The sequence below is a fragment of the Crocodylus porosus genome, unplaced genomic scaffold (genome assembly GCF_001723895.1).
Source record: "Crocodylus porosus isolate Cpor-Errol unplaced genomic scaffold, CroPor_comp1, whole genome shotgun sequence".
In the NCBI taxonomy this organism is placed as follows: domain Eukaryota; kingdom Metazoa; phylum Chordata; order Crocodylia; family Crocodylidae; genus Crocodylus; species Crocodylus porosus.
The window spans coordinates 8,548,991-8,558,469 of NW_017728931.1; the positions used below are offsets into that span (position 1 = coordinate 8,548,991).

General features: G+C 43.9%; 1 protein-coding gene across 2 annotated transcripts in view; it reads right to left on the minus strand.

The window, feature by feature from the left end:
* Positions 1-3,839: 3,839 nt before the first annotated feature.
* The window catches only part of RIMKLB (ribosomal modification protein rimK like family member B), a 79,779-nt gene continuing 74,139 nt past the window's right edge, over positions 3,840-9,479 (minus strand). For both annotated transcript variants that reach the window (XM_019544149.1, XM_019544148.1), the window contains 3 exons: positions 7,902-8,071; positions 4,270-4,338; positions 3,840-4,017 (listed from right to left, as the gene is read on the minus strand). The gene's annotated coding sequence lies outside the window, so the exon portion shown is untranslated. The remainder of the gene's footprint in view (positions 4,018-4,269; positions 4,339-7,901; positions 8,072-9,479) is intronic.

Consider the following 9,479-nt stretch of genomic DNA (forward strand, 5'->3'; position numbering starts at 1 on the left):
AGTCCATGGAGGCTTCAAGGGAGATAAAACAGTCACCTCCAATGGCAGCCATTCCAATTATTCAATATTTTTACTGGTGAGTGTAGCTTTAGGCACACATTCCACCAGTAAGAGGGTAATAATAATGACATGGCTACAGACAGAATATTCATTATATTCCCAGCTGCTATTAACATGCAAGTAAGCAGGAGAATCACAAAGACCAATGCAAATAACCCCAGAAGGCCAAATTACACAGCAGCAGGGCAAGTGCAATAGCTGAGCTGTTCGCAGCAGCTGTGTCAGGAAAAGGTGCTTTACCACTAAACCTTTCGCAATAGAGATAAAGAGTTAAGAACCAACTCCCAGCTGTCATGGCTACCAAATTCACTGCACCAACACAACTGGCACTTTAGGAAAAATAAAAGAGCAAAAAGGGCCTTCACCCTATACAACATCTCAGTAACAAAGAGCTGAATCAGTACAAATGGAGAATCTAAGCTAAACACTGATGGAAGTGGGGCTATTGACTCACTAAGCAGGTGCTCTTCCCCAAGTTGGGGTTATTGCCAACCAGGCTAAAATCTGAAGCCCATTCACTTTTCTTATGACTTTGTGTTCATTAGGTAAATAACCCTATTCTCACCATTTTAGGAACATATGGAAACACTCCTGATTGGATAAGCAAGGGCTTTTTTGGCTGTATCTTTTATTGGACAAACTGTGTAGATGGGAAAGATGACGAGGCAGCAACCAGAAAAGTTGAATGCGAGTGTTAACAGATCAAGTCAAATCCTAGGTTAAAATCTACCGTTCACCTCGGCCAAGTAATTTGTTGGCAAACTACAATTGGCCTTGGGTCAACACTAATGTTATAGTTACCAACAGTAAGAAAACATCCTTTCCCAGAGTGGGCACAACCCAGGAGAAGCCTTACTGATCGATACCCAGAGGGTTTTATATTTACATACTTGGTATGATCATTTGAAAACACGGTTAAATAAATGATATTCTCCCTCCTTCCCTTAAATTCATTCTGTGATTATAGCTGAGTGCAAGATGAGATGGGGGTGCTATGTTCCATCCCAGAACCAAAATGTAACTAAAAGAGTAAGGCTTTTGTATGTTAAACCTCACGCTCTGTCTTCCATGTGAAACAAACACACCCTTATCTGTCAGATTTTTTAGTCAGGAGAAATGTCACCCATTTCCTTCTATCCTAGTTTTGTAGAAGTCCACATCCTAAATTGTTTCCTTCAATTTAGGGCTAGATCCTGCTGTCATTGGGGTGCATGGCAAAACTAGGATGAGAATGAGAGTGAGGGCGCTAGCTGTGCTAGTCTGAAGTCAGGCAGAAAGCAGTTCACCCTTACCTCTGCCTTCTTTAGAAAGAAAGAAAAAAGGCTTTATTATCTATGCCAGGGCTGTCTAACTGGCAGCAGTAGCTGGAACTGCTGTATCAGCACCAGCAATGAGGGAGTTTATGCCATCCCCACTATGATTTAACCACTTTAAACCCACCAACTCATTTGAGGTGGTGCCCCTAACCTGAAGAGACTTGACTAGCATCTATCACATATCTAAAGTCCACACACCTCAACAGTGCTACTGAGTACATTATTACATATTGATCTTGTTACCTAAATAAAAATGAACCAAGAGAAGCTTTGTAAATTAAGCTGAGCAAAGACCAGTAGTCACCACTGCCAGAGAATGTCCATGCAGCATCTGGGGGTAGACTCAACCACTGACAGTCAAATATTTGCCTAAAGTTACACACAGCAAGTCAGTGGCAGTAGTAGGAATAGAGCCCAGGGTTCTGGATTTTTCCAATGCTCCTTCTTTTGGGCAATACTGCTTAAAAAAGAAGTGGAGCTCAAGACAGTAGTTTTTCTTGTTTTGAGCCTCACCCCCAACTTCCTGAACACCATCTGTCAGTGCAGATGTATGAGAGCCAACCAGAAGACAGGAATCCTTGGGAGCAATGCACTTTAAGTTTACTTTAATTACAAATGATTATGTGGCAAAGGAATTATGGAGCAGCATGCAGTATAAACGCAAAGCAAACGATTCATGCAGAACAGCAACTGTTGCCAATTTCAGCACACAGGGTTTGCACTTTGGACAACTCATCAGATTGCTGGGGCACTGTGAGCAGCAACTTCGCCTGTGTTTTTTATTTATTTATTTTTGCATACCACCTCCAGTTGCAAGAAAGCTTTGTAGATCAATTTTAACATGATACAGGTTACAAACCCATGTATGCGCTGGGCCCAGGTTTCCGACAGTGTAGATGGTAGCAATAGGAAATACTGACCTTATAATCTCACTTTACTCTTGATGAGCAGATTGCAATCATTTTCCTTAAGTGCAGGCTTCACAATATGATTGGCTGTGTCTTACGGATCTAGACTGAATTACTGCAAGGTGCTTCCTAAAGGGCTACAACTGAAAATGGAAATGACACACCACAGCAGACCAGTGGGCCTTTATGAGAACACTTCAGAGGGAGTGAAAACCAAGTACAATAGGAATAAACCTGCCCATAGGAAATATTCTTCCTGATTCAGTCAGTCAGATTCAGCTTATGCCATGAAGTCCTAAGATAAAAAATTATATGTTCTTTATTTAGTACAACTGTGGATGTTCTTATTCATATAAAGGCTTAATTTTTTCATGAATCCTGCTCAGCTTTGGGCACCAATATCCTGAAGAGTGTTTCGACACTGACATTCATTTGCCTTAGTGTTGCTTTTTAGAGGAAGTGTGTTATACTGATCTAGCTTCTACTCTCGCAGTAATAAGTTGCTAGGTTTAAGCTTTAAAAAAACATTTTGTTCTTCGAATCTGGAACAGCTTGCATGAACCCATGGTCATTATCATCAACTGATATTTGTTACTTAAGCTTTCCATGTCCAAGGAGATCTCAGGAAAGCTGCTGAGTTCAGAGTTTAATTTTGCCAGTCTTCCCAATACATTACAAAGCCCTTGTTCAGTGCTGATCCAGACTTTGCAGACAGGTGTAAAACTGATGTTTTTGTGTTTTGTCAAATTAAGTTAGTCTGGATTTATCAATTCAGATGTCTTGTAAACTTCTTTATTTGTCTTTCTCTTTCACCCTCCCAAAGCTTTCAATAGGCACATTATTAAATCAATGCTAACAGAATGTTTTTCTTTGCAGATGTTGTATTACGCTGATATAGTGAAACATTAAAAAGATGTGCATGTTTTATCTCTCATGTTTTTTATTTAAAATGTGACTAATCAGCTTGTGAAGCATATTTTAACAACAATATGGCTGTCTTAAACACCACTGTTATAAAGTAGCTGTTTCATTGTGGCTCCGCAAGAACTTCATAGTAACAGGTGGCATAAAAGTCAGATCCCACTAGAAACAGAGTCTCTGATCAGTTAAAGAATCTATTCTGAATGTGGTCGGTATACAACCTCTGACACATAGTTGAGCAGTTTTGGATTCCATCAAGTAAAAGACAGTGATGCATGCGTATGTGAGCGTGCGCACACACATACACACAAACATAGTGTAGCTAGATTATTACTAAGTATTACTCAGCATAGTTTAAGTTTTCTTTCACAAATGCTCAAACAAAATCATCACAACTCTACCCCACACACAATTTGCAAAGTACTTTGGCTTCCTTCAGAATGAAATCAATCAGGAAAAGTTAGTTACAAGAGAAGATGGAATCAGTTGTAAGGTTCTGACTTCACAGAGCCAGAGTTGTGGGGTCACCAGATTTCTGAAGATGACCGACACAAAGAAAATATAGTCAAAGAAGGGTGGAAAAAGACAATGTGTTTGAAAAAAAGAGCTATTGAAAAGACCCCACACTGGTGAATCAGTTCACAATGCATTTATTTAGCTTTTCCATATTACAAAGGCCACTGTGGCTGCTGTTATTCCAACTTCTGGTCTTCATCCTAACCCACACCTATTCAGGCCTGCTCATTCTTCCCTTTATCTTTCAGGGTGCAGGGAAAAGTTTCTGGCAGGAAGATCTCGTTGCTTCACGAAACCTAAAGAAATAAGCCAGAGAACGTGTCAGTCTCCTTCACGAGGACAAAGAAAGTGGAAGTTTCAAACACACATCACAAAAGGCACAACTTCAATTGGCAACTAACTGGCCCCCTTGGTGGCAGTCTCAGCAGACACACCAAGAACCAATTGGACCATGGAGACCAAGCTCCTCTCTTGACCTCAGGGAAGGTCCCGCCAGGTTCAGTGGAAGCTGTACGCTCTGAAGAAGTTTATTGGCATCTATGGGTTACCTGACTTGTGGACAGAGGGCTTCAATCTCTGTGACTGCTGATCCAGCACCTTTCACCACCATTATCTTCCTGTGAAAACATTTCATATGGAGGAAAATTCGTATATAAGTCTGCCAGAATCAAAATTGCAACCTCTTTCTTTCCAGTCCGCCCATTGGCAAAGCCTCAGAATGTGCCACTTGGAAGACAAACATTTCTGGCATTCAAGAAAGGACTAGACTTCTCACAACAGACTGCATTTGGACTACTCCTCCCAGAAGCTGCCTCAAAAATGGGTGAGGAATTAGATTGTAAGCGTTTTTTCTGCCATCAGCATGTTTGTTAGATGAACGGGACAGTATTGGTATCCTCTCTTTTCTAAGAGAACTCAAGCCACTCATCACAATTTTCTTTCTAAAACACCTGAAGTATTTTTCAAGTTCTGTGCAAAACACACAACAACACTGCAAGGCTCATACCTGTAGGAGAGCCCAAAGGCTAAATGGCACGTAGTGCTCCACGCAACAACAGTAAGGAAGAAGAATTGCCTATCACCACATAGGCAAACCACATCTTTATAGCAATGGCCTAGGAAACCTTTACAGTTTACCAAGAGGCAAAGGTGCCTTCCTCTTCCCCTACCAACACCCCCATCCAACGTTCTTGGACCCTAGTCCATCACAGTTTTTAAGGCAATAAGAAGTCAAACCAGTATGTACATATTCCAGCACTGCCTCACTCACCTGTTATCTTGAGGTTTCCATTTTCAGGTTTAGGAGAGTCCTTGTTTTATTTACCTATGTAATAATACACTTCTATAGCTCCTTCTCTTCAAAAACCTGAGTGCTCTGCAGACATCAATGAATTAAATCCCATATGCTGAGCTCCCTCCATGCATTTGATGTTAGTGGGGAAAGCCTGCTTTAAAAAGCCCAAAAGTAACAACCAAGGGTGTTGTAAAGGTCTACCCCCTGTGCTACCAGCCATGCTGGGGTGGGCCCTGCCCTACTTTCTCACCACAAATTTCACCCCTTGAATAAAAAATCTTTGTTGAAATCAATGTATTCCCCTGAGAAGTTTTGGTTTTGAGAAATTCACATTTTTAGATTAAAATAATTTAATTCGAAGAATCTTCTCTAAATGCTAACAAGCTCTTTTTGATACTATAAAAAGGCATGTGTCACATGTCATTTGGTCCCATTCTGTCCCAAGTGACAAAACTGAGGTCCATATCTAGCACAGCCACCTGTAACTTATTACCCTCACCAGGACTGTCCAAATGGAGCCACATGTGGCCCATGAGGGATTAAGTTGAGCTCCCCAGACTCCTGCCCAGCTGCTGTTCCCTCATTTCTCCATCTGCAGAAGCCAATGTCCCTGCATTTCTCCCCCCTCCTCCAGCTGCCATTTCCTGCCTTCACCCCAGGAGGTGGGGCAACGTGGCAAGCAGCAGAGGAAGCTGAGGGTGAGCACTGGGCAGAACAATTACACCCCATACCAGGGGTGGGCAAAATGCGGCCCGTGGGCCAGATGCGGCCCGCCAGGCCATTCTATCTGGCCCACAGGGCTGCTAAAAATTTAGAAAATTAATATTTATCTGCTTCTGGCTGCCTATCATGAGCCAAAACTCCGTAAACAGCCCTCCACCCGAAATAAGTGCCTGCCTGTGCCCTACACTGCACAGTGGGGCAAGGATGCCTGTATAGGCACACCTTGCAGAAGGGTGGGAGAACATCCACACAGGCCTCTGGGCGGTGGATAGGATAGCATGGTCCCTGGGCACTTAGAAGTTGGACAGCCCTGCCCTATATCAACTCAGACATAACATTCCTGTGTAAATGGCCAGTTCCTACACCTGGACAAAAATATGCAGGGATACAGTAAAACGAAAACTAAGAACACTGATCTTCAGAAAGCAGACACCACTCAGTGACAGTTATTAATGCTCTACAAGTTCATAAATAATCTTTTTTGTAGAGGACAGCAAACAGCATTTGCCCATCCCACCATGCCATCACAGTAAGAATGATATCATATGCAGACTGAATGCCTGACTTGGGACATGTGATCTAATTCTTTTGCCTTTGCAGAATTAATGTAAAGGTTGATGTCTCTGGGGGCATCTAACAGACTGGAGCAAAATATTAGGTAAAGTACTTCAACGTATTTTAAATCCTAGTATAGACTGGGAAAACTAGTTTAGTAAGCATTCATACCCTTTCAGCAGTTTACCTCAACCAGCTAATGAGTTAGAATACAACCTGCTCAATTTACATTATTTTTTCAAAAATAACACTTGGATGTGTCATCTTTATAGAGCACAGACTTTTTGTCCCAATCCTGGGAAGCCAGTTCTCATTATGGGCTGGCAGGCCTTGCCTAGGCTACTTGTAAAGCCTGATCTCTCCCCTCCCCACAACAGATTTCAACCCTAAACACTGCCAACTGTTCTTTTAATAAGATGTGTGCACAAGCCCACCAGGATGCTTTAAAAGGCCAGCCACAAAGGATGCAGTTATTTAAGGCAGGCAGAAGTGACAATTCCTACTCCTTACAGGTTTCCATTCCTGCTCTTTCCTCCAACTAACCACAGGGCCTGCTGTCCCAAGCACATCAATAAATACCAGGTCAGGATTAAACTGTGGGTGCAAATAGTACCTTATTGCACAGGCACTAAAAAGGTTGCTTGTCACAAATGTAACTTCCCCCACACTCCTCCATCCCAACCGTGCTTCCTACAAAGAAGTAAAAAAAAGGCATGGAATGGACTATGAAGGAACGAAACTTTAACCTTCTAGCTAATACTCCCACCCCACTGGGCATTTTACTTTTAGAAATAATGCTGAAGCATGGAAAACTTCTGTGCATCCTAGTTCAAAAAAAGAGCAAAATTATTTGTTTTAGTGATGCAGTGATGGAAACACTGCTGCCAAACAGAGGCAACCGATGAAACCCACTAACATCTTTTAACAAACCCTCTCCTAAGCAAACATTTAGTGTGCTAATCTAGCTCCACCTAGATCCTATCACTGATACACTTGGGCAACTCTTGCATTATTCATCATGCTGTTGGAGAGTTTAGGTTTGTTGCAGTTTCAGAAATTGTTTCCCGTTCCTCTCCTTGACCCCACACAGCCCTCACATGCTTACCCTGATATCAGAGAACAAGAGAAATGGAGAAGTACCCTCACAGTACCCTGCCTCAGCAGTGTAAATGCTCCTCTTTGTCTTAGGCTAATCCACACTCCAGCTCTCTCCCCAGGGCCCTAGCCTGCTGAAGCCCGCTCCTCTTGATGTATGCATTCCCCTTCCCCCACTTTGGGTCCATGAAAAGAAACATCCTGTTCTCCCTTGGATATCTTTACCAGGAGGGCTGAACTGAACAGATAAAAGCTCTGCTTCTGTTGCATCTCAGAAGCCTTTGCTGAGCAACCAAAGGTTCATCTGAAATGGCTTTGTAAAACCAAGGCCCACATTTTATACCCTCCCTTCCCAAGCACTGCCAAAGAGAAAAGATTCCTGGAGATGCTCTGTAAAGCAGACGTGTTCTCGAGCTGGGAAGTGACTGTTCTGTCCAGACAGATCTGCCCTCCTCACACCTCTCAGGTCTCCTGTTCCACTCACTCTCACAGAGGAAGAACCTGTCATCTTACCAGGGTAAAACATGGCCAAAAGACCCTCTATCACAATCAGAAGGAATTATGCAGGTTTCCACAACAGCTCCTGCCCCAGGTCCACTGCAGTGCTCACTCAGCTCTCCTGTTCCAACTCATGGCCAAGGGTGGTGGTGAAGGGATGGTCTTGCAACACACAGGAGGAAATCCTAGAGGATCACAAAGAGCCATTTTACTGGTCTTGACCACACCTCTGTTCACATCAATACCCCTACTTTTGACTGTTCTTGCTTTGAATGTCTCAGCCTGCTGTCTAACACAATGGTCTGACCATGGGTTTAAGAACCTCCACTGACCTTTTGACGCTTTTCAAATTCCTACTCAAAGTACCTTTTCCAGTTTGCACCTCTAGAATGACCAAGGCTTACTTCCCACAGGAGAGTTCTCCATTGATTTCAAGTAGAGACTGCTCAGAGAAGGCAAGCAAGCATTGAGTAACCAAAAAATATTTAGCAGCAGAGTGAACTAGGAATACTTACCAAGTAAAAAAAAAAAGAAAAGCTACAGCTATGATCTGTGTATACATATATATTATGTCAGGCATCAGTTATATTGTCTGGAATCAGAAGGGTTAATCTCAAAACCATCTCTTTTGGCCTTCAAGACTTTCTGGCAAGACTATCCTTTCCCCTCTCTCCCATTCTTATTCCTGTCTGGTAGTAAAGTTTTTTGGGTGTCAACATTTTAAGACACTATTCGAAGGATTCCAGCTATGTGTCCAGTGCAGTTAATAAAGTTCTGGTCTTCAATGCTTAGAACAGTCATAGTTTTCAAGTTACTGAAAGAAATGCCATCAAGTTGAATATTATAGGGTTATGATACATCTGGGCTTTCCCAGACATATCCTCCAATCTCCGTCCAGGTGGTTTTTTGACATCCGAACAAGCATCCAGGATTTTGCTCTGCTCCACTGGTGGGAGCAGGGGGAGGGCAAACAGAGGTAGCGGGTGCACATGCGTCTGCATGTGCACATGCATGCCTAGCATGCAGCCATGCAGAGTGGTAGAAACAGCCCTAGCAGCTGGATGCAGGTAAGTGTATGGGGGGCAGGGTTGGGGGACTGCCCGGGGTGTGTGCATGCATGCATGCATGTATGGGGGGGGAAGTGCAAGTGCCTGCCAGTACTGGAGAAAGTTGTCTGGCTGCTGGGGCTGTGACAGGGTTGGAGGAGGTGCCAACCCCTCCAGCAGGAGAAGCGGGGTGAAGGGCCATTTGAGGGCAGCAGGGAACTCTGCCACCAGCCCACCCACACTGGGGCCAGGCAGCTCTAGGTGGCACTGCCTGGGGAGTGGGGTCATGGCTAGGCTGCCTGGTGTGGTATGGGAGCCCCAGCTTAGGGCAGGGGGTGCCACAGGCATCCTCTCCTCCTCCCTCCAGCCTGCGCTGGGGCTGGAGTCACTCCACTACTGCTTGCATGAGCTGGAGCTGCTGCACTCCACCTGGACTCCAGTAAAGAGAGGGGCAGCTGAGGCGGTGGGGAGGAGGTAGCAGCTGTGTCTCAGGAGCATGGGACACTGGCAGTGCCAGCTGGCTGTGGTTCGGGAGTGAGGGGCACCA